Genomic DNA, 26,550 nt, shown 5'->3' with positions numbered 1-26,550 from the left:
CTGACTCAGTAGGAACCCTGGAAATGACACCCCTCTCGGACTGGCACATACAGTAAAAGGGATGCCTAACTTGACACTACCTGTTTTCAAACATGTATAGGGAGTGTACTATGTGCATCCGACATAGGCAGCCCTGCAGCACCACCTGAGGCATGAGTGCCCTGTTTTAAGCAATATAAAACACTGCTAAGCACAATTTACCATTACTGAGCATATTTAAATCCAATTGCATGTAGTTGTGCACCGTGCTAACCAGCGCAACATCGGGCAATGTCGGGCAATGTTGGGCAAAGTCAGGTAAAGTCGAGCAAAGTCGGGTAAACACACTCACACCTACTTTACTGTTCCTTAACCAGTCAGGTCTGCCCAGCAGGAAAATGAAAAGCAGTGACAGGGCTCAAACTCAGGACACCGTGCATTATAGACACAGTACTGAACCACTAAGCCATGACAGCATTTCAGTGGCACAGACACAACTTAAGTCACTCACACATACCAGTTGGGGGGGGGTCACATACCTAACAGTCACAGCCAGCAGGACAATTGTAGACAAACACAAACACAAACAAATGCTGTATCATGCCCTCTGAAGAGGCATATGAGTAACCTCCCACCAAGCCTATGCAGACAGATAACAGCAGGCCAGCAGTGTGATGTGGGTTGGGTAGGCTATGAAGTCACAAACTAATATGCGTGTAATTGGAAGCTAAGGTCTGTAGTACAGTGGTATGTCTCAAGCCAGTATGATAGGCAACAGTACAGACTGAAATGGAGTACCTGACATAGCAGTGCAGGCCTAGCAAATGTGTATAAGTGTCAGGTGTACCCCTCATCCTATGTACACCCACAGTAACAATCAGGTGTGCCCCCCTTGGTAGAAATGTACAAATAATAGCTGCCCCCCCTACATGTATAAATATTGATTAGTCTATGCAAATTGATTCATAGAAGCCCTGCAGACACAGCATGCTTCCTGTCATTGTACAACACAAAGGTGAGCCCTGAAGTAAAAACTAACTTGAAGTTTCACACACATATATAGTATATATATGCCCATAGTGGGCATGCTCACACACTTAAACAAATTTAGCAAATGTCAGTCAACAACATACTGAAAGGTCATATTGGGCATGGTCACACACGTAAACAAATGAAGCAAATGTCAGTCAACAACATACTGAAAGTCATACTGGGCATGCTCACACACTTAAACAAACAAAGCAAATTTCAGTCAACATACTGAAAGGTCATACTGAGCATACTCACACACTTAGGCCATGTCTGAGTACAGCAGTGGGCCACACATATCTAGCAGTTGCAATTCTTACTCCAGACACATGTCACTATTCACCAATCCTGCCTTGCGCACGCAGTGATATGAAAACAGACCCATATAATATATTGGACCCCTGTCATAATCAAACTATGTAATACAAGTACTTAAGTTGTTCAAAGAAAGTGAAAATCCAAAGATCAATAAATCTCCGATCAGTATCATCAAGAAAGAATGAGCACTCCTAACATTATCCAAGCCATGTTCTGGCAAAAATATTGCCAAAGAGTCCCTAGAGAACCATGAAGCTTTCTTTAGCTATGTCATAAATATCAATGTAAACTCATATATGTTCTGAGTCAGTGCAAAGTGTAAATTAATACATGTACATGACTGACATTGCCAACATCTTGTCAGACAGGTTCATAGATATTTACCCCCCCTCTTGCTGACAAAAGGGCCAATTACCGTACCTAGAGATTGTGAAAAGCCAGAAATCACATATACAATGGTTAAACAGCTCTATCCAAACCTAAAAATACGGTGTCTATGGGATGACATGGTATCCCTGGCTGTGTCATATGTGAACTCCAAAACAAACAGACCCTGCACCTGAACAGTCTGTTGAGACTCACCCTCTGTACAGGATATGAAATTGTTGAATGGGTTACAGCAACATTTGGCACACTCCAAAAGTGCTGGTGCACAACAGACCATGGGAACTATTGCCTTATCGCCTAATAAGCCAGATCTGCAAGGCCATGGAGTCCATCATTATGCAACTCATAAACAGAGCTATTGAGAGCCTACAAACACCCAACCCTATCCATTTTGGTTTGGTCAGGGGCAGATCATGGTCCCTAAAACTGCTAGACAGTTTTCAAGGCAGTTACCCAGGACCTACATCAATGAAATTAGCTCCACACGGCCTACATAGACCTTGAAAAGCCCTTTTCCAACATCCCACACACATTATATCCACAAAAATCCACAACCTGTGCATAATCACGTATGTCATCTGATGGATTGCCAACTGGGGCACAGATAGATCCCTAAAGGTAAGAATTGTGGTCTCCCTGTTGGACTGTAAGCTGGTAACAACTGCTGTCTCCCATGGCTCAATCCTGGGACACCTCCTGTCTGGTGTATACTTTTCTGAAATACAGTCAAACACACGAGGGCTATGGTTAGCAAAGTTTGTGGATGACTGCAAAAAGGTTGTCATAATCGATGTTTGGGACAACAGAGACATCCTTAAAAAGGATCTCAGTCAGACAGATGTGAGTTCAAAATTATGGCCTCGAGCTACAGTCTTACAAATACCACATAGGTGCCAACACCCTGAATATGGAGGTAATAATAAGGGATCTATGGACACATGTGGATAGTCATCTGTACTTCCAGAAACACATTCACAATGTGGTTAGAAAATCATGCTATGTGTTCCCACAAATTGCCAGGGTCTTTGCATGTAGGTCAAAGGAGGTTCCCTCTACTCATCAGTCATCAGACCCATCAGAGAGTATCACGGCACACTTGCGATGAATCTGACTAGGCACCTTCAGCAGCTGGAAAGACCACTGAAGTACCTCAACAAGTGGATTACTGGCCTCAAACAGTTGCCCCATGCAACAAGACTGAAGTTAACTCAATCTGTACTCTGTTGTATATTGTCTACTCAGGCAATCTCTGCCCAACAGACAGGTCCATGTCCAATGCAGAACAGATGTACATGCTCTGTTGGAAGTAAACCCAAACTCACTGTGCTACATGCTCTAGAGATATAATCATCACAACAATAAACAGAACATGTTGGAGTGATACATTACTAGCTCACAGACTTCCCTTGCTTTGGAACAGGCTCCCAACCTACATTAAGCTGAGTCCCTCACTGACACTCTTCCAGAGGAGCCTTGATAAGTGTATGTGAAACTGAACTGTCACACCGTGGATCACTTCATCAGCTCTACTACACAGAGGCATAGGGAACTAACCCCATGTGTGGTGATAGCTGCACACTCTGGCCATACTAATATATGCCTTCAGTCAGATAGCCCATTACCTACCTATGTGCCTATATATATGTAGGGGGAACACAGTATAATAAGCCAAAGGTTGATGGGCAGAGATGTGTGTAAGTGGGTGACCATGACAGGGAGCCATCCAGGACTGCCCCACCCAGCACACATCCCAATGGCACAAAAGACATGAGGTGCACATCTCACCCACTGTACATAATAACCACCAGTATCTGTAAGCATTACAGTGTATGTGGTGCATGTGCCTGCTGTACAACATGACTGTACAATGAAGTACACATCTACTATCTGTAGGCATGTACCTGTCATATTGGTTCATAAGTATGTAGTAGACTATCTTCACAAAGGCATATATTAGCCTAGGTAAGTTGTGCAGCTTTCACCACCCCATTGGTTAGTCTCCTAAGCCCTAGTTCTAATAGTACCCTAAGCCCCTTTCTAGTGGGGCTGCTGATGTGATGCCTGGCATGAATTGTCTGTTTCCCATCCACTCATCAAGGTTCCTATTGAAGAGTGTCAGCGAGGGGCTCTATCTGATGTACATTGGAACTCTGTTCCACAGTAAGGCAAGTGTATTGGATGGTATTCTATCCCACCAGCATGTTGTATTCATTGTTGTGATGAGGTTCATATCCATGGGTGTGTAGTGTGACTCAATTGTGTTATCCGTAGATGGAGCATGTTCAACAGTTATGTGTTAGACATGGCTCTGTATGTTAGGCAGAGTGTGCCTCTGAGTAGGCGGTATGCAATGGAGAACAGATTTAGTTTTACCAGTTGTGTTGCATAACACAGCTGTTTAAGGCCAGTAATCCTCTTGGTGGGATACCTCTGTGGTCTCTACAGCTGCTGGATATGCTTAGTTGAGTACATACAAAATGGTGCATTGTACTCAGTGATAGGTCTGATGACTTAAGAGTAGAGGGCCAACGCTTCCTCTTTTGATCCTGATGCAAACCCTTTGTTGATTAGGTGGGCCACATAGGATTTCCTAATCACTTTGGCAACATGGTTGACAAAGGAAAGGTGACTATCTACTTGTGTCTCCAAATCCCTTATTACCTTGTCAGTTTTTTGGGGGTAACACCTATGTGGTAGTTTGTGGGTACTTTGTTTTCCCCAAAGGGGATTACTATGCATTCTTTCGCATTGAGCTTGAGGCCATGATTCTGACACCACACATCTGTTTCATAGAGTCCCTTCTGGAGAATATTTGTGTCATCCGGGGAATCTATTATGGCAAACACTTTACAGTTCCCAGCAAACTTAGTCAACCACAACCCTCCTGTGTTGACATGTACTTTTGAGAAGTCTATACCAAACAGGAGGAGTCCCAGGACTGAACCCTGGGTGACACCAGTTGTTACCAGTTTAGAGTGTGACATGTAGCCAGCAACTCTTAATTTGTGGGATCTATCTGTGAGCCAGATTGCAATCCATCTTGTGTTGTATGGATTTATGCCCAGGTTGGTGAGTTCATCTATGATACCTGACTGGGGAATGGTGTCAAAGGCCTTAGTGAGGAATAGGTAGGCTGTGTGGTGCTCCTTTCAATCATCTGTAGCCTGGGTAACTGTCTCAAAGAAATCCACCCAGTTCAGGAGTCGTGATCTGCATTTGACGAAGTCAAACTGGATGTGCTCAACAGTTTGAAGGTTCCTACTGTCTTTATTGTTGACTTCCATTATGATTGGCTCCATTGCCTTGCAGATCAGACTCGTCAGGCTCATAGAGCATGAATGCAAGAGTCTTTTGTGGCCCCACCCCTGTAGAGTCGGAAGAATGTTGCTGTGCAACATTGTATGGGTACATATCCTGTAGAGAGGATGTAGAGAGAGTTGTAGGTATCCTTGATGAATATGGATACATCCCCACCCTATGTGCTATGATCCAGGTTCTGATGCTAGAAGGTATGGAATGAGTAGTACCCTGGCAGTGCTGGTGTGCTCTCTGGAGCCTTGAACTAGGTTTCTGTTACTGCACAGATATCAATATTCTCCATACTGAGAAGTGCCTCAAGTGTGTGCATTTGGAGGCTGATACTTCTGGCAATGAGTAGCATTTAGCTCACTTTGTGGTTATTTGTGTTGGTTACAGGGTTTAGTTTGTCCTGAGTGACCAGTGTTCCACACCTGAAGTCAACTCATTGGTCCAATCCGACCATAAGCTAATTACCCTACATATCCACATTCTGCCCCCACCCCCCATTAAGGAAACCATGTTAAAAATTTCTCCAAAGCCAACCTCATGCTTCTTAAGACAAAAGTGGTGAACTTTATGACACCCATGCAGATGGACAATACAGTTACGACTACTGAATTCTACACAATTGCACTTTATAAGCACTTACATGAGTGCATGGATTGTGCTATCCCAAACAGAATCAAGACACTATCCTCCAAAAAAAGGAAGCCAATCTGGTGGTCTCCTGCCATAAACAAACTGTACAACAGAAGGAAGAAACTGTTGTAAAAGGGAGTAAAATCCCATGAGTGGAGGAGCCCCCTGGTCAGCCTCGGTAAGAAGCTGTGATCTCTGATAAAATCCTCCAAAGCTAGTTATGAAAACAAAATCGCCACTGGTTCTAAAGACAACCACAAAGCATTCTATAGCTATGTCAAGAATCTCAATGGCAATACTCAGATCTGCTCTGAGTTACAGCACAATGGCACTAAATATACAGACCCAACTGATATTGCCAACATACTGGCAGATAGGTTCAGTGCTAACTTTACCCCCCTCTCACCCATGAAAGAGCCAATCTCTATACCGGAAGAATACAAAGTTCCTGTAATTACGGCTGCACAGCTGAAAACCACACTCTCCAAAGCCAGGAACACAGCATCCATGGGACCAGACAACATCCCAGGCTGTGTTCTACACGAACTGCAGAACGAAATGGCACCACACCTAAGTACCATGTTCAATCATAGCCTCACCTCAGGCTTTTTGCTTGCTGAATGGTGCACAGCGACAGTTATCCCACTCCACAAGAGGGGAGCCACCATGGACCCCAGGAACTAGCGCCCCATTAGCCTGATGAGCATGGTCTGCAAAGCCATGGAACATATCATCATGGAACTTATAAACAAAGACATTGGTAATCTCCAAACTCTGGACCCTAACCAGTTCGGGTTTGTAAAAGGCAGATCATGTCTCCTAAACCTGATAGACTTCTTTGAAGCAGTCACCAAAGCCGTAGACAAGGGTAAGGTGGTTCACACAGCCTATCTAGATCTTGCCAAGGCTTTCAACACCATCTCCCACTCTGGAATTATAGAAAAACTCACTAAACTAGGTATAAATCCTTATGTCACAAGATAGGTTGCCAACTGGCTCACTGACAGAACCCACACTTTGAAAGTAGCAGACTCCAAATCCAACTTCAGACCAGTGACAAGTGGAGTACCACTGGGTTCAGTCCTGGGCCCTGTCCTGTTTGGTATCTACTTCCCTGAAGTACAGGCTAACACAGAAGGTCTTTGGCAAATGAAGTTCACAGATAACTGCAAGCTAGGAGCCATAATCAAAACTACTAATGATGTGGACATCCTACAAAAGGGCCTCACTGAGACAGATGCCTGGTGTCAAAGTCATTGCCTCAAGTTCAATGCCAAAAAGTGCATTGTCATCCCCTTTGGTAAAAACTCTGTACCCATGAATTACAACATAGGCGGTAGTATACTTAACACCAAAAGTGTGATAAGAGACGTTGGGACACAGGTGGACAGTAGTCTCTCCTTTGATAATCACATTGCCACAGTAGTCAGGAAATCCTTCTACGTAGCACACCTCATCACAAAAGGTTTCTCATGCAGAAAAGAAAAGGTCATTGTTCCCCTTTACTCATCACTCATTAGCTGCATTATAGAGTACAACACCCCTTTTGGTATGTACCTCACAAGACATCTACAACAACTGGAAAGGCCGCAGAAATACCTCACAAAGAGGATTACCGACCTCAAACACATGCCCTACACAGACCGTCTCAAAAAACTCCAGCTTTACTCTGTCACATATCGCCTATTCAGAGGTGATCTCTGCCTAACATACAAAGCTATGTCAAACCCAAAGCTTTTGTGTATTATGTGTTTTCTGGCATGTGCTTGGAGGTGCATGTTGCTTGCTTGTCTGCTTAGGAGGACACTCGCTCTTTTTCAGATTAATATTTGTATTCTCCGAGTATGGTAATGTGTATTTATGTGTGTGTTTTGCTGGTGCTTATATTGTAGGTCTATGTGAGACTGTTGGTGTTGTGGTTGTATGACCCTACTCCTCTTGACTGTATTGTCCAGTATTGGGTTGACAGAACTTAGCCACCAGTTTGACCCTGTGTGTGCCAGCATGTGGTGCATCAACCCATATATGATATGGTCATGGCCTATGCATACAATACACTCACAATACACCTAGTATGATAAGCCTGCTGAGGTTAGCAAATGTGAAAAAAAACTTTGGGCAAACTGTCAGCAAGTAATGTCTGTATTGCACCCTGTAACTCTATATTGCTTGCTGAAGTGTAAAGATGTACTTAGTTTGGATTAAGAATCCCGCACTTGTCAACGGTGTGTGAGTGTGTGTGTGTGTGTGTGTGTGTGTGTGTGTGTGTGTGTGTGTGTGTGTGTGTGTGTGTGTGTGTGTGTGTGTGTGTGTGTGTCTCCCTGGGGAGAGAGCAACCTTTTTGGAGACTACTCACACCCCTTAAAAGTGATATACTCATCTTTGTCAAGTCTGATGATGTCACCGTCCTGCAAATATACCTGTGGAAAGGTGCAATCCTAATAATGTGTATAGTGAGTTGGGTAAATGTGTTTTGCTGTAGTATCATAATGTAGTTAGGTAGGGGTTTGATTCCTGCACTTACCAACTGTGTGAGTGTCTTCCTGGGGGAAAGCAACCTTTTTGGAGACTATTCACACCCCATAAAAGTGGTATACTCATATTTGTCAAGTCTGATGATGTCACCATCCTACAAATATGCATGTGGAAAGATAAAGTCCCAGTAATGCGTATAGCACGTCGTGTAAATGTATACTGATGTAGTATCATAATGTAGTTAGGAAGGAGTTTGAGTCTCACACGTGCTGACTGTGTGAGAGTGTATGACACCGTTGGTCAATGTGCAGTGGGTTTTGATTTTTCTAGTGTATGACATATCACAGTGACAACTGTATGTGCATTAGACATGTAAGGTAGCTGTGGGGAAAAGCCATATAAATACATGTGACTTCAATTATTTCATAGGTGGGTACTCTACTTTCTCCATGAAAGCATATGTTATCTTTGCCAGAGCGTGCTGGCACTTTCCAGACCTTAGGTCACTTTTGTATGCTTGTGACAAGCTTAGCCACTACAGTGATCCCTGGGCTACTTCTGTTTTACATCCACTCATCATGTTTCTCTTGAAGAGTGTGAGTGAGGGTTTATGCTTGAGGTATATTTGAATCCTGTTCCAAAGCAAGCAAAGCCTGGCAAAGATGACTAATCATTATAGGTGTGCAACAACCTCTGTGGATCTGCATGCAAACCCTTTATTGCTTATGTGCTCCACAGAGGGATTTCCAAAACCCATTGCTAATGTGATGATCAAAGGAGAGATGACTAAACACATGGTTCTATGTATACATTAGTACCTTTTCCACATTTTGGGGGCTACTACCTATGTGGTACTCTGGGGATACTTTGTTTTCTAAAAGTGGATAACTATGCTTTCTTTGGCTTATAGCTTTACAGCATGAGTTTGACACCGAGTATCTGTCTCTATGATACCCTTTTGGAGGATGTGTATGTCATCTGGAGAATAAAGTATAGCCCGCAGTATGCATTTTCATCAAACGTGGACAGACATATCCCTACTGTGTTTGCTTGTACCTAAGAAAGCTATATGCCAAACAGGAGTGGTCCCAGGGCTGAGTGCAGTTGAATACCACTTGTTACTGGCATAAAATTGTACATGGAGGCTGCAAATGTTACTGTGTGTCCTACATCTGTGCGTCAGTTGTCAATCCATCATCTAACAATCATTTATGGTCAGTCTGTTGAGGTTATGTATAATACCAGAATGTGGGATGGGTATGAATTGCTGGTTAGCTATAGCTTGGCTGTGTGGACCTTCCCTCCCTCACCTATAGCCTTGTTAACTGGCTTGAAGTCTACTAGGTGTAAGAGCCATGATCTGGCCTTTAGAGAACCTAAGTATGGTGCAGTGTATGCAGGTTCATAATGTCTCTGTTAATGAGTTCCATAATGCTGTGCTCCATAGCCTTCCAAATAACATTTGTCTGGCTTATAGGGTGAGAGTTTCCAGGATCTGTTGTAGTTCTACCCTTAATCAGTTTATGTTAACATTTGCACTGGGTGTGATGAGGGTAGACAGGTTTAGGAATAAGTATATTAGATGGTCAGCCCAGGTTTGAAGGTTAGTAGACCAAGCCAGATAGGCAGGATTAAGTTGGTTTGTACATGTGCTGAGGAGGGATGCAGAGTATATTGTGAAATAGATGCTAAGGATGAAGCCGCCAGGTAACAGGAAAAGAGGAATGCTTAAGATGAGGTTTATGGCTGTGGTGAGAGAGGACATGCAGATGGATGGTGTGACAGCGCAAGATGCAGAGGGCAGGAAGAAATGGAAACAGATGATCTACTGTGGCGACCCCTAATGGGAGCATCCAAAAGGAGAAGAAGAAGAAGACATTGTAGCTCAACCCTTGTGGACTGTGAACACCATTACCATGCGTCATTCCACAAGTATGTAACCTGTATAGAGGCTGCATCTGGACAGAGTGCTTAGGTGAGTGGTGAGTTCATATGTCAGCTTGTGTATGACATAGCCAGGGGCACTGTCCAGTACCATTGCCACTGTGGTTTGGACTTTGGTAAAGAGATGTTTTAACTAGAGTGTCTGTGAATCATCAGGTTTTACATTCTTTAGGTCTGGAAATGTGGCCCTTGTGTAAAGACAGGGTGGAGAAATCCAAATTCAAACTGTCTGACAAGAAATTGGTAGTGTCAGTCAGATAAGTGTACTTTGTGACCATTTACATTAACTGTGACCTGATCTGAGATTTCCCCTGTAGATAATAAACAACACTAAAGAAAGTTTTAGTGTTGTCTTTGGAATCCTTGCCATTTTGTATTTTGAAGCTTGCCTTGTATGTTTAATGAGGGCTTGTATTTTCCCAATGATACTGATCAGAGAGGTTATCCCTTCTTGGTATGTAACTCTTTTTTTGGTACAACTTCACACCTTCTATTATATATTTAGTTTGTGGCAGGGGTCCATGAGACTAATGCACTTTTACTGTATAAGTGAGCATTTCTTGTGTTTGTGATAGCACGGTCCATGCAACCATGTAGGTGAACAGTGTGCATTACTAAAGGATTATGCATCTGGGACAATGTTAACCTTAGTAATGAAAACCAATGACAGCAACAACAGCATCACCCACAGCACAGTGTCAACCCATGTCATACACACACATGCGTACTCAAGTTCCAAAATGTGTGTAGTACAATGCATACTGTCCACCAATAGAAACTATGGAGTGTTAACACTCGCCAATACAGGGCATGTCACCCTACCCATGTGTCCAATATGCATGTACATGCAGACAGTGCACCTCCACCATGTTCACAAATGGACAGCTGCAAACCTGTGTTGCACACACCCCACACTTACTGTCCACTGTATAACACATGCTGACACAACAACACACATCAGCCAAGTGGCACATGGACAAACAAAACACAATTGGAATAAACACTGGTGAAAACAATACAACATTATTAATTACAACTTTAATGCATCATGCCTGCTCAGCTACACCTTCAAGGATATCATTACACTTTACTGCTGACAACATGCTGCACATCCAACCATTTCTATACTTTATTAAAGTCACCTTGTGCATCAGCACCATGTTAGCATGTTCCTGCATCAATGTTACAGATGACAGGAGGTAGCACAGGTTTCATCATATGCACAGGGTGTGTTGTTGCTTTGCCAGAGGCCGACACTGAGCCATACAATCGACATGTGTGTGTGTGTGAGGACCATGAGTATTGTTATGGGCCAATGTTGATGTCATGTGTGCGGGTATGTGTTTGCCCTAGGTTTCTGGTTTATGTGTGTGTGTCTGCATGCACACAGTTCCACCATGTGGCTGCCATATATGGGGATTTGTGAGATAGCTACAGACTGCACCTGGCAGGCTTTACAGATCACCATCTATGGCCACAGATATGGAACCTGTGCCTGGCAGGTGTGCTACAGACAGTATCAGGTACTAATCCAGATGGGGTACTACCCGAAGAGGTTGAAATATGTCCACTGGATCCAGTTCCCTGCTGGGACTGGCCAGATCCACGTACATGTGGTCTGCTGGGACGGTCTATGTACAGCCCCCCCAACATTGCACTATGTGAGTGGCTGTGACTTGCTGGACATCCATGGTGACCTCCAGCTGGTGATGTTGCTGGCATACATCCACGTCGACGTCTCAATCATCCCGCACTGTCCTGACACATGGACATGACATTGTGGAGGACTTCCAATGTCTCACCCCAACATCTATCAATGACTTCAGTGTAGCTATGTATGGAACCTGCTAGGTCATGGATACTGTCATTTACAGATGTGTAATGAGCTCTCTGTTTGCTTTGCCCCTGTCTGGTGTACCGCTCCATTCGTGTCTTTGACTCCATGACAGCCTGGAACATGCGTGTGGTAGAAAGAGGTGTTGCACGTCTGCCAGGGGCATGATGACCAGCAGTGCTCTGATGATAACCCCTGGGCATCTGCCTATGTGGTACCATTCCAGACATCTGGCTATGGATGCTGTGGCCTGATACATGTGCCATCGATACCACACTGTCCTGGCCAGTGCCAACCGTACACTGTCCCTCAGCTAAGGGCAATGGTGATGATGGATGTACAGGTAGTATGACTGTGTGCATGGATGGGGTGGAGACTTGTGTACTGTCAATTGGTGGCCCAACAACAGACCCTGACAAACCTGCTTGTTACTCTACACACCTATCCTCATTATCACTGCCTGTCTCAGTGACATCATGTTCCCTGCTGTACTGAACCAGCCCCACCTCGCCATCTGTGAGAGGAAAACACACTTTAAGACCTGAACATGACTTCAGACCACATGCAAACATGCACACATGCACACATGTGTACATGCACACATACACTCATGCGCACGTGCACATGCACACATGCACACATGCGCACATGCACACATGCACAAATGCACACATGCACACATGCACACGTGCACACATGGACATATGCACACATGCACACATGCGCACATGTGCACATGCACACACACAAAACTGCACTCCTCCCAAAAGCAGACACACACAACACCAGCAATCACAGAACATACAGAATAGCAGGTGATGGTGGGGTACAGTATCACAAGCAAAACAGTCATATCACACATGTCAGCATGCAGGACATGTGTTGCTCAACAGCATGCAGTGCAAGTGTAGTCAGTCCTTGTTACTAACAGTATACATGGCTTTGATGCCTGTGTTTTGTTATTAGGTGATGGCCCTCCACCAGAACGCAATGCATACATGGACACAACATTGCTGTGCAGGTATTCATAACCCTGTAATGTACTGAGCACCATAACTCACAGGTGTACATACCATTGCTGGATGTGTATCTGTGTGTCAGATAGGTATCCAATGCTGATTACAGCCTCTGTATCTTTAGCAAATAATTGTGGACACATGTTTAGCACATGCATGATGAGTATTCACACAACATCATCAGTGGTGCATGGATAATTGATGGAATACCATTCAACCACATACCTAATGTACGGTACTTATGGTGAGTGTAGATCATATTGTGAACATGTCAGTCTCATCCATGACATGGCATGCTAAAACACAACTGCATATTTAAACACTACACATACCCAATATGTGTCATATGACCTAGCCACTCAATAGCATCACAAGACATATATGTGTCAGTTGTGCAAATGGTGATTGGTATGCATACTGTTTAGAGGTGCATATGTGTGCACACATGCATCATTATGGTGTGTAGCAATGACAGCAATGTGTAGTACTGTGGTTACAATAACTGGATGGGGTATAGTACCATAGGCCATCATCATGAAGCATCAGGTGGTCACTCAAGGCTACAAATGTTTCACAAACCAGGACTAATCATGCTGTGCCGGAATTGTACTACCTTGGCTAAATTCACCATTTCACAACCAGTTGTTACGTGTGTTTGTAAGGAGGCCAATAAGGAGCATTCCCTGACATGAATGTGTAGTGTATGCAGAGTGTTTAAATGCCCTGGGATAGGCCTCTACCCCTCAGGTATATTATGTGTAATGTGTGGATGAGATTTTGGATACTAGACTGTGTCTTTACAGAGGGTTTGGGAATCCTTTATGTGTAGCATGTTAAAATGCTCTGTGTATGACATAGATGTGTATGTTATGTGCATGTTGAGTATCAACTGTGCCTATCCAATGCTCACTACAGTCTAGCCACATTTGTTTGAGATGGTCTGGGTATTGCATGTGTTTGAGGCAGCTAATCGCATTAGTGAGATGTGCCTGCTCTTACACCAAACACGCACAGCATGCATTATGGGTAGGTGTGTTACATGTGTACATAGCCTACACCTTAACTATGACATGCACTTTTTATTTACAATAATAAATGTAGAATACACTCACCAGCATCTGTCCACTGCAGTGATATCACCCCAGAGGGACCTACATAGAGATGAGACAGTTTGTCAGTGGCCACAACTGTGGCATTGCTACTGTGTGTTTGTAAACTTACAGTACAACAACAGTGTACATTCACAGGGCTACAGATTATGTTCCAAATGATCAGTATTGCACAACAACAGGCTCCACATCTTTGAACGACACACTCCACATCTCACATATGCATGATCTACCAATACAGATAACTGTAGTCTACAGATATGCCATGTTACCTGCATGCTACATGTGTGCCTGCTGGGTGGCTCCAACCTCCATCATGGTGTATGTCTGCTGCTGTTGTTGTTGGGCAGGTGCCAGCAGGCTTATGAGCAGCTCCTCCACTCTGGTGAGGGGGGATGTATATTAACACCACCTCCTGTTACAAGCTGTTGTCTACGCACAACAGCGGCATGCTGACGGACATGTCTGAGAAGATCACTGCAGTGGTAGCATACATGCTCATATGTCCGGTTATGCAGAACTACCTCATTGACCCTGCGGACAACATCTTGCTGCATTGCAGTGAGAACATGAGACGGTAGTGCTGAATCATACTGCTAGTAATGATGTCATCTTCAGCACTACTGTAACTCGGGTTCCTGTGGTGGGCCATGATCCCTGGAAGACATAAATACAAAAATATGTCTGAGCAAGTCATATGGCACATTTAACATTATGCAGTACAGATATCACAGAACTGCCATATATAGCAACCTATAAGCTAACCAAGAGTGAAACACTGTAACTGCCACTTATCACTGCTCACCCCACAACTGATTGAAAGTGCCTTTCTCACTCTCTATCTAATGAACCATGTTCTGCACAGCAACAAAATAAAATCACTATATAAGACTATACAAGAGTACCTGGTGCACTGTATGCAACACGATGCACCACCTAGCCACAGCAGATATACATCAAGCTGATGTGTAAAGAAATATATCATCCATCACAATTAGTGTAAGGTCCAGTAAATGTATTACTATTATACCACACAACTTGTTAATGCCAAACCCGTGGCCAAAATATGTGCACAATTGGGAATATAGATCACATATTGCTGTAGTACACTATGAATGTTGCTAGATATGCAGTTATATGTTTTACCAAACATATGTCAAAGGACATGTTACAGACATACCCACACACACATCAGACATAATTACAGGGCACAAAGGTATGACAACCCAGATAAGCTTTCAGTGTGTACTATACAGTACTGTGTGTCAGTACTTACACAACCTTAATCTTGAGAAATGTAATCTGTGATGAATACAGGGACTGCACAAAACAGTGGATGCAAGCAATGTGGACATACACCATACTTTGCTGTAAGGCCCAGAGCTTCAAGTAGTACTACAGTACACACAGGATTTGCATTCAACATTGGTACCAATCAATAATCATAGATGTAGTGCTTTAGCCTCCAGTGACACACCCTAGTTAAAACCAAGGGACTTAATCACACTGTATGCAATAGCACTTGTTCTGCCTAGCAACAGAATACACATCTTTTGCTAGCTTAAAAGCAAGGACCCATAATACCATAACATAAACAGTTTCCCACTACACTATCCCACAGATCTATATATTTGACGTATTCACAAACATATTGACCATCACTGTCAGTCATCTGTACAGAGAATCTATTTCAACAAGTAGATGTAGGTGCGTATGAGTATATATAAATATATATATATATATATATATATATATATATATATATATATATATAGATGTACATATACATATTCACATCCATTTGTCTACATATACAGATATATCTAGGCACATATACATTTCACCTTTCATAGTGAGAATATCAATTATACAAAGGATATAAGGTGCACAGTTGTTGTTTGTCTTTCGGCTTTTCCCGGTAAGGGGTCGCCACAGTGGAACTCCGGTCCGCTAATGATTGGCAGTAGATTTTTATGAAACGCCGACATGCCAGCTCGATGCTCAACCTTCAACGAAGGCACGCCCATTTACGCACGCATGTCTTTCAAACGCTACCCAACCATGGGTAGGACATGCAGACTCCACACAAAAGGCACTCCCAAGCCCAGCCGAGAATCAAATGGGAGAACCTCTTGCTGTGAGGTAACAACGCTACTGCCATACCACCGCGGCATCCCCGCACAGTCTTGGGATAAATGCATTGAAGTTGTTCACAGCCCAGGTAGCTTTAGCAGACCTTACTGGCTTCAACATTGCAAACTGAACAAATCACCCACAGTGTTTAACCACCACATGTCATATACCAGCACTGTATGCTGTCTTGTTTGTCACACACTAAAACCTACATACAAATATGTGCATACTAACCTTCATCAACATATATATCTCCCCCCTTCACAAACAGTTGCAATATGTCCCCTGCTCTATGCACACATACAGATGTGAATATATATGACACATATATATTTCTCCGTATGTGTGTGGCATACACACACAAGGTCCACACTGTTGTAAGTCCCTGGACCTCACAGCTGAACTGTTGGGCCTTGCTGCAACATAAACAGGTGTCACATATGAACACAGACTAACATTAGGAGGGTATATATGGCAACAGATGCTAGATAAGCATACTAGACTGCTACAGCAGTTGCCAATGCTAAGCTACACTTTAATATGACTATCATGCATGTGATTTTTCTGTCACACCCATGTTTATATAATGTCAGCGCTAATCCCCCCAACAGCCATTGGCCACACTAACTGTACAGAACACAGATAACATGGATCATATCTTTGACATTTAATGCTGAGTTACACATTTCACAGGTATGTCCCACTGCCCACAGGTACACACAGTACTGTCCATAGCAGTAGTTAAGCAGAACATCTGTGCATAAAGAAGTACTGCTGCCACATATGAATGTTTCACATTATGTAGACTATTCTTCAATAACATCTATTACATGCCAGTAAATACATATGTGTCGCATACCTTTCCTTTGTATGATTTGGTAAAATTTATTTTTTCCTTTTTCTCTCTCTCTCTCTCTCTCTCTCTCTCTCTCTCTCTCTCTCTCTCTCTCTCTGTCAGTCTCTGCAATATGATGATTGAGTTTGTTGGCAGAAATTGCAGCCTGCTTTTGTAGGAATTTGCACATGAGCATGTGATGGGCTCTGCACTAATTAGTGGCCACCATTTGCTAATTGTATGCAGCCTGCTGTGTAGTAATTGCAGTAATCACTGTCATAGCAACCCAGTACTATAAATTGCTGACTCATGTAGGCATGTCCCTTTCAGATTTCTAAGATGTAGATCATCCTTGTTTGGTGTGGACATCATTGTTTAAGACAGAAGGTTGGTATAATTCTTATATCAGAAGCCAGGGTTGTAGCCAGAGATTTACATTTTGTACTCAGACCTAATGTTGCTGCTTCCAGTACCCACTTGTCAGTGTGCAAATGTACTCACCACTCAAAATGCTACCCCAAGATACATGGAAAGATGTACTTTCTTTTCAACTGTTACAATTAACTGCCATACAAAGCTAGTTATTGAGATGTATTCCTTTGGCACAATAATTGTTTGTGAACTGCTATACTGTGAATATTCATTTACTCAGTTCTAAACAGTTTGTGCTTTTTTAGTGTTGACATTAGCACAAGCTGCTCAGAAAAACTGGACACATTTCAGTACAGTGAGTATGCTTACCTACATCCTTGGTAGACCCTGCACACACAGGTATATTCTACATTTGGGTAGGGTTGCAGAATATAGAGAGTGTAAGTAGTATTGTGTGGATTTTATCTTGCTGGACTTACAGGGTGGCTGTGTACATTAGTTTATCAAGGCAAGTAGTCTGCGTAACTCCCAACTGTGGACCTATCCACATGATAGTCAGAGAATAGCCTGTTATTTTTTGTCTGTGCACCACACAAGTCTTTTCAGCAACAGAGCAATGGCATTCTTACAGCTGGTACAGTACATGGCTACATCCATTTGGATTTCAGTGTTGTATTCCTGCATAAGGGTATGCTTCCAAAACTCCTTCCAAAGCTATTTGCACAGTGTGTAACAGCAGAAAGGCTGATATGCCTCTGTGTTTCTGCCTCTGCAGACCTCTCAACCAATCAGGTACATATTTAAACAGACTCAGGGAAAAGTCAAGAAAAAGTCAGGGACAATCAGGGACACCTTTAAAATATTAGTGCTATTAAGTTGAAACATTGAGAGAATCAGAGCATATGAATGAATACACCTTTTCTGAAGTAAAATAAGTGTCTAACTCTTAATTATTGTCATTATTCATTAAGTGTAAGTCACCACCTTTCTGGCCAAAGTCAGTAGTTTTAGAAGGGATTTAGAGGGACAGAGCTAAAATTTGTGTCAAAAGCAGGGACATCCCTAAAAATTAGGGGCAGTTTGAAGTTATGGCCTCTGCCCTAAACAGATATGCCAGTGTTTGTCCTGCTGTGATACTGTGTGGGGTTGTAAAGTGATAGTGTAACATTATTTCCTGCTAGAATGGTTGCTTCTCTTATCACAGTCATGTAATGTAATCCCACAACAACTATTCATCAACATCCACAGAAGAAGTTGTGTGGTATGGTATTCCTAATTTTCCTTTACATTCACTCATTCTGATGCATGATATAATTATTTAAGCACCAAATTGATGTATATCTACTGTGACTTAGTGGTACTTCATGTTGTGTAGTGTATGCAAGGTCCGGGGTTCAAGACTTACAGAGGTGTTTTATGTTGCTCCTGAGCAGATCAAGGGCTTTCACATACAGAGTGACTAAGGCACTTTTAAGTAGTTGTAAGCGAGTTTGTGCAGGTTTGCACATTGCTGTGCATTGCTTAGCCAAGCACAAACTCACAAAACCCGCTAACTACTGCTTAATACTGCTTACTCCCGCTCACCCCCGCACTAATTTATTTGAAAGAAAAGAAAAATTGGGCAATAGGAAAGTGGTGAAAAAGGGGCACAAAGAGGGAAAGACAGTATGGAAAATAGCTCGTGATGTGCAGGACGGGTGTAGGGAAGATCCATAGCTACCCATTTCTTCCAACAGCAACAGCTGTGCATATGCAATGAATTTGGAGGCAGATATGAACCCTTCAACCCCTGAGAGAGGGGTGAGGACAACAAAGTATGTTGTAATGCCAATTAAATAACATTTCATGTGTCCAGTGGACATGTGTGCAAAATGGGAAGCTATGTATGGGGCAAATTTTTTTTTTGGGAGCAGATTGCCCCTTTTTTTTCAGGTGAGAGTGGAATGTGGGATAGGGGAAGTAGGTATATTTAGGGAGGTAGGATGGGGAGTTAAACAGACAAGACAAACAAGATGCATACAGGGGCGGTATATGACACATGTGGTGGGTGAACACCTTTGACAGGGAGGGATGTTTGGAAATCACAAGCCCATGAGCTTCCAGATGGAAACAGTGGGACTGAGGTCCCCTCCCATGGGCAGTCACCACTGCACCTTCATGGCCCAGAGGGTGGCTGTGCTGGGGGCTGTGTAGGAGGGGCAGCCTGACCCAGGAGTTGCACCACTCGGGCCTCAAGCTGGCATAGAGGTTCTGCAACAGAACATTGAATCTCTTTATGCACCACAGCTCGGACCGTTCGAAGGGTGATAGGTGCCCCTCCACCCACGCTTGCACGAGGGGGCCAAGCCCCATCCCTTGCAGCACTTCCACCCGAAGTTGGCACAGGGCCAATGGAGGAGGAGGTCCCAGGCTGGGCACCAGATCTGCTGGTGCCAGGTGCCATGGCGGGCTGAGGTGGGAAAGGTGGGTCCACTGGGACCAACCTTCCCATACGAACTACGTTTTTGAGAGTTTAATAAAGATATGGGTTAGTAACAGTCAACAGTATTCCCAATTAGTTATAACAGCATGCAGAAGTATTCAGATTAATCCAACACACCAGATTTTCAACAGTTGAAAAGCAAGCATAACACATGCATATATAGAACAATAGTGGACATTACAACAGCATGCAGGTTGAATTGATGGCAACAGGCCACCAATATTGTGGTATTTTAACAGGGCACATGCATAGAAATTAATGCAATATTTATAAACCAATAGGACATATCTCCCAACAAATGTTTTGAGATTAGGCATACTGATTGAGGTGTGGAATTGCATTTTTTATGCACATACAGTACAGTGGGAAAAGATAGCTCAATTAACAACTTATATATCCTTCTAGTTTTCACTACATTCCTATTAACTGCAGTTATATGTCCCTTACATGTATTATTACACTACCCAATGTCCTTATTTTGTGCAATTGGAATTTGCTAGATCGTTATATACATGAGCTGTATCTAACATACAAACTGTCCAAGATGCAGATGTTACTGCAACATATTTTGAGAGATGCTCACACACACTACTGCTAAGATGGTACACTGACAGATCTACTTTCATATAATTATCTAGATATGTTCAGGTGAAAGTATCAATTATATGTTAACAGCTCCCTACATTTCTGGCAGCACACTGACATTTCTGGGGAACACAATACCAAGTTACTCATGTGCCAGATTAACCTGTACATGCTGGCCATGAACCAACAGTTGAGGGCTGTACATATGCATACAAGCTACTGGCACTCCCTTCATCCACATTATATGGGCCTACCCAAGTGTGGGTTGACACTGCTTAATACAGCACTACTATTTGTAGAATGCAACAGTACAACAACATATTAAAAAAATGACACAGACGCACTCCATGAATCATACATTTATCATAGGATTATTACACCTTTATTTACTGGGTTAAAAAACTTTTTGAAGGCTCTCTCATTTATTTTATATAATAGTGCATGCAGAATAATTACTAGCCTGCCTAATGATGCAGCCTTTGCAGCCTATCTTCATGGGCTTGCTGGTTCATAGCCCAGGCACCTGCAACTGTGAAGTAAATGCAGTGATATTGAGACATACTTATCCATAGTATAGACAAGCATAGCAATTCTTAACTACTTAATACAATGGCTACTTACTCAGTACTGGAGCACTAGGCATTGTACGGGATTCCTGGATCCACTGGTCCAGTTGATCCTCCCTACGTTGCTTAAGGTCAGAATAATGGTGTCTGACCTGCTCACCAGTCCGACGAACACCAATGGCACTGGTGAGATTATGGGAACTCTGGTACTGGCCCCGCAGGAGTCTTCCCTCATGATTGTGGACAAGGAGCTAAACCATTACTTTGGACTCCCGGATGCTCCAGTGCTGCGCTCTAAATTGAGGGCCTTCTCCAACACCAGCCATGCTGACTGCAGAAGGAAGCTACAACCAGTTAGTATTCCCACCTGTGGAGCTTAAATATGCCTCATTTCCCACACTTATTTGTGATTGGCCAGTTTTGGAAAAACTCAGCTCTAGGCACGCCTGCTTAGCTGATGTTGGCAATGTTTAAAATTCCTTTGATAGATATGTGTCTGTTGAAAGTGCAAGTTTGTGAAATACTGTCATGGCTTAGTGGTTAAGTACTGTGACTATAGTGCACAGTATCCTGAGTTTGAGCCCTGTCACTGCTTTTTTATTTTCCTGCTGGGCAGACCTGATTGGTTAAGGTACAGTAAAGGAGGTTTGAGCATGTTTAACCAACTTTGCTCAACTTTGCCCTACTTTGCCCAACGCTCTACATTGCTCGATGTTGCTTGACGTTGCCCGACGTTGAGCTGGTTAGCACGGTGTGCAGCTACATGCAAATACGTTGCGGTTGCACTGGTTAGTGCGGTGTGCAGCTATGCACAAATACGTTGCGGTTGTGCTGGTTAGTGCGGTGTGCAGCTACACGCAATTGTATTTAAATATGCTCACTTATGGTAAAATGTGCTTAGCAGTGCTTTATACTGCTTAAAATAGGCTACTCATGCCTCAGAATGCATAACCATTTCACCTTCATATACATATATATATATATATATATATATATATATATATATATATATATATATATATATAATTCATTCACTATTACATTTAACATTTCAATGCTTTTTAAAAAACTTATATATAAAAAATGTCAGGAAATATTTTTGTATACAGATTTTCCACAGAAAATGGCACGTGCAGTAGTGGGACAAGAACCGGGAATGCCTTCTTTTTGTGCAAAGGCTCTAACCACTACGCTATCACTATTTTGCTTACTTTGCATATATTTTTCTTATTATCCTCCTCTGGTGTCTAAGCTGCTAACTGTAGCTAAGCAATGGGCAAACCCGCGCAAATACGGGCAGCTATTTCGGATAAAAAAAAAAATAAGAATTTTTTATTTTTAATTTTGTTAGTTTTTAACATATGGGGGAGTGTAGTGTTACATTGTACACATGTGAGCGGACTTGCTCATGTAACTCGAAATTGCGGTGTTTCTTCATTGCAGGGGCATGGATTTTTGGACTGCTCGGCAGTCCAACACACTCCCTACACTCGTCCATGCTCTGTGTAAGCTTTAAAGTTGAGGCAGCACACCCTCATTAATATGCATGGTATGCTGCCATCATACTCTTACACTGGCGCTTCCGTGTAAGACTAATCTAGTCTTACACAGAAGATTAGTAAATACGGGGGCACATCACCTATACTAGTAGTGGTATTTATATCAAACAGGACTACCTATAAAATACATCATTTTTCAGTAATGTATTTATGCAAGCTCAAGCCGATAGTTTCTTCCTCCACTGTTTGCGATTGATTTCATAAATAAACAGTTATAAAAACGTATACACTTTCTGCACAATGACAAACAAGTCAACAAACATGCATACTCCAATGCAGTATAAAAACTTACACTAAAAGCTGAAAGTGACCCATCACCATTTTATTAAGATTATTTTTCTTTTTTTTCCATTTAACGGTTACTTTGACTATCACATTTTTAAAACTGCTGCCTTTGCTGGTTGACGGTAATTTCAAAATACCAGTACTAAAGTCAAGAATATATTGACTAAAAGTGATGGTTTGAAAAGTAGCGTAATAGCAATGTCAATATTTAATTAGTTCTTGTTAAAATATTATTTAAAACATTTGAAACTTACCTTCACTCTGCCATACTCTCCAACAGGCATCTTTATTTGATTATAAAGCGGAGTTACACTTGCTGAGCCTGCCATAACACGTGTAGTTTCTCCTGTACTTATTTGCTACACAGATGGAGAAGTTCATAAGTCGGTTTGATATCCCACAGTATTTGCTAAGGGTGTATGTACAAGTTCCTTGGAAATCAAATAACGTTGATCAAAAGTACCACTATCCAGACCGGTGAAGTTCTCCACTTAGTTCCACTTCTGTTTCATCCAGATTGATATGTAGCAAAAATTATATTACACATTTAGCCAGAAAAGCTCCAAATACTTGCAAATGTTTCTATGCTGTGCCAAATGCTGTACTACCAATAAGTAGAGAGTTAAACATGTGTACATGTCTTAACTACGGCAGACACAGAGGTACAAATGTCCATGTGTTCCACAACTCGAGCCGGTAGCGTAACTGCATACTACACATGCACATACTAGGAGCAACCCCACACCATGAAAAAAACAAAACACAAAACACTTAAGTGACTGGACTTTGGACACTGAGCACTTGCCTATTCCTTTCAATTATGTTGATGCAAAAACTGTATAGCATAAACATACATCTTTATAGTTTGATGACTTTCCCATTAAGACCGTTAAAACCCTCTGACACCCAGCAGTAAATATATTACACTGTATCATTAAAAGTCAACAAGCACTCACCCAAGTTGCCCATGTATTGCCAAACTACTGTGTCTGGTTACAAAGACAGTCAAATCAGACAGCCATCACCTCGCTGTTGTGTTTTATGTTGCAGTATTTGAACAACTTAGCACTCCAATTTGTAATGCAGCCACAGCTGTCATTACTACACATGAGATGCTACCTACCATCAAGGTAACTGAGAGTACTTGATTAACAGATCGCCCAGCCTATTTGTAATGTGGGCACAGCTGCTGTTACTACACATGAGATGCTACCTACCATCAAGGTAACAGAGTACATGATTAACAGATAGCCCAGCCACTTGCATTTCTCATTTTCTCTCCCTTTGCCAATTGCATTTCAAGGGGAAGAGGACCGTAGGGTCTGCAGTAAAATACTGCACAGGAGGGAGCTCACAAACTGACAACCAGATCCCGTACACTGTTCAGCCTGTCAAACAGCATCATGTTCTCAATGGGGGGATGGGGTAATGATGAGCTATCTGTTATTCGTTTGATGCCCAAATAAAATGGTTGGAAAATAAAACCAGCTGATGGGCTAGACCAAATATAAATAATTTGTAAAGAAAACCGACGACTGCAGAGTGGAGACTGACAACTTGCTGAATAAGTTTTTCTGTTCAGCAGTTCAAGCAAGAAGGGTAGTGGGCCATTAAGAAACAGAGAGAGATATATTGCAAATTATTGGTGCCGATCATGGAGGTGCTCTTTGGAACTACTGCACATCTCATAGTTGGAAATCCTTGCTTTCAAAAGTTGTTATTCCTCCTAAGATATGCACAGTGTTCCCAGAGTGGATTTACTTAGTAACCAATAACCACACCATTCAAATTTGAAAACTAACTTAAAATAACAAAAAAATCAGGAATTGAAGGAGCCACTTGGAAATTTGTGGCACCCCTTTATTTTGGCCTCAAAACCAGTAAATACCAAGGAATTCAGTATGGTTGAGAGGTCTGGTGCCAATTGGATGTTTGCAAGCCTGCTCCACTTTTGAAAAGTTTAGCACAGCTTTACATTGGATATTGCAACAGCGGGTAAATAAGCAAAAGCCAGTGCGTTATTTGGATGATTTTCTGAGAGTTGGTGAAGGGAAGGAGGGAGTGGCAGAGGCTACGCATGAATTTTTGAGGATGTGCAAGGAACTGCAGGTTCTACTGGCCACTCAAAAGTTGGAGGGTCTTGTAAAGGTATTAGATTTTCTGGGGTTAAGTGTGAATGAGGAGCAGGGTTTGTTTTTCTTACCCAGGGAGAAGGTATCTATGCTGAAAGAAAAGTTACTTTGCACGAGGGCTAGGTGAAAGGTTCGGGTTAGGGATGCTATAGAACTCTGAGGGCTATTGAATTTCACTTGTTGGGCAGTTCACCTGGAATGGACCATTTGTATGATGGTAGCATTTCTGTTGAAAGGGGTTAAAAGTAAGCACCATTGGGTGAGAATTGGTAAATTGACTCGGGAGGATTTAACTTTGAGGTTGCAGTTTTTAGAGTAGTTTACTGGAGTTAACTTCTGGCAGTTGGAGTGGGTAGATCAAGAGGAGTTACAGCTGTTCACTGATGTGGCAGGGGTCATTGGTATGGGTGCAATTTTTTGGGGACAGTGGTTTGCGCTGTCATAGCCATCTGAGTGGCCGGTGGAATGGAAGTGGGATGTCACTTTTCTGGAGCTGTTGCCAGTTTTAGGTGGCATCAGTGGTGTGGCAGGAGCATTTGAGAGGTAGGAGGGTAGTTTTTAATTCTGACAATGTTGCACTTGTCCGAGTCTTACAGGTTAAGACTGCTAAGTCTGAGCGTTTGCTGTTGGTATTGCATAACTTAGTTTTACAAAGATTCTTGATTAATTTTTCCTTCACAAGTGTGCATGTACCAGGGGTGAGGAATGAGATTGCTAACAGTTTGTCTCGTTTACAGTGTTCCATGTTTCAGAAGTTGGCCCTGATGGCAACAGAGGACCCTGTGGAAGCACCAGATGAGGTGTGGTGAATAGGGCTGCAGTGATCAGGAAGTTGGTGCAACAGTTCTGGGCTGTGTCCACCAAGTAGGCTTACAGTAGGGCATTGTATGATTTTGACAAGTTTGTTCTGCAGTTACTGAAGGAGGCAAGTGTGTGGTCGGAAGAGCTGTTGTTGCGATATTTAGCTAGGACTAGGGTGCGGGGTAAGGTGGTAAAATTGGTTAGGGTGGATTTGGCAGCAATTAGTGTGTTTGCTCAAGTGGCAAGGTTGAAGGACTTCACTAAATCTTGGATGGTGGGGTGAGTGTTAAAGGGATGGAATACAGAGGAGGGTCGGGCAGGGACAAGTACTGGCTGGTGATGAGGCAGGTTTTAAAGGTTCTGCTGTGGGGTTGGTTTAGGCGATCAGGGAATCATGTGTGGGTAATGTTGAGTATTTGGATGTACTTTGGGGCTTTTAGAGTATCGGAGTTGTTAGAACCGTTGGTGTGGAATGATGTTGTGTTACTGCCGGGAGTAGTTCACATTAGGTTAAGGTCATCCAAGAGTGATCAGGCGGGCAAGGGTCTGCAAATAGTCTTACTGAAGGATAGGTGGCAGCCAATGTGTCTTGTAGTATGGGCAAGGAATCTATTAGTGGTTCAGAAAGGAAGGTTGCAGGACTTAGTTTTCCAGCTGACAGAGGGTAGGGCAATAAAACGGGGACAGTTGATATCCATCATGAGAAAGGCTTTGGGTAGTATGGGTTTGGAAGGGGAAAGATTTTGTACTTATTTCTTTAGGATGGGTAG

The sequence above is a fragment of the Protopterus annectens genome, chromosome 5.part0, assembly GCF_019279795.1.
Source record: "Protopterus annectens isolate FY-2018-M chromosome 5.part0, PAN1.0, whole genome shotgun sequence".
Taxonomy (NCBI): domain Eukaryota; kingdom Metazoa; phylum Chordata; order Ceratodontiformes; family Protopteridae; genus Protopterus; species Protopterus annectens.
The sequence above is the reverse complement of the archived record's forward strand: the minus strand, read 5'-3'. Positions refer to the sequence as shown.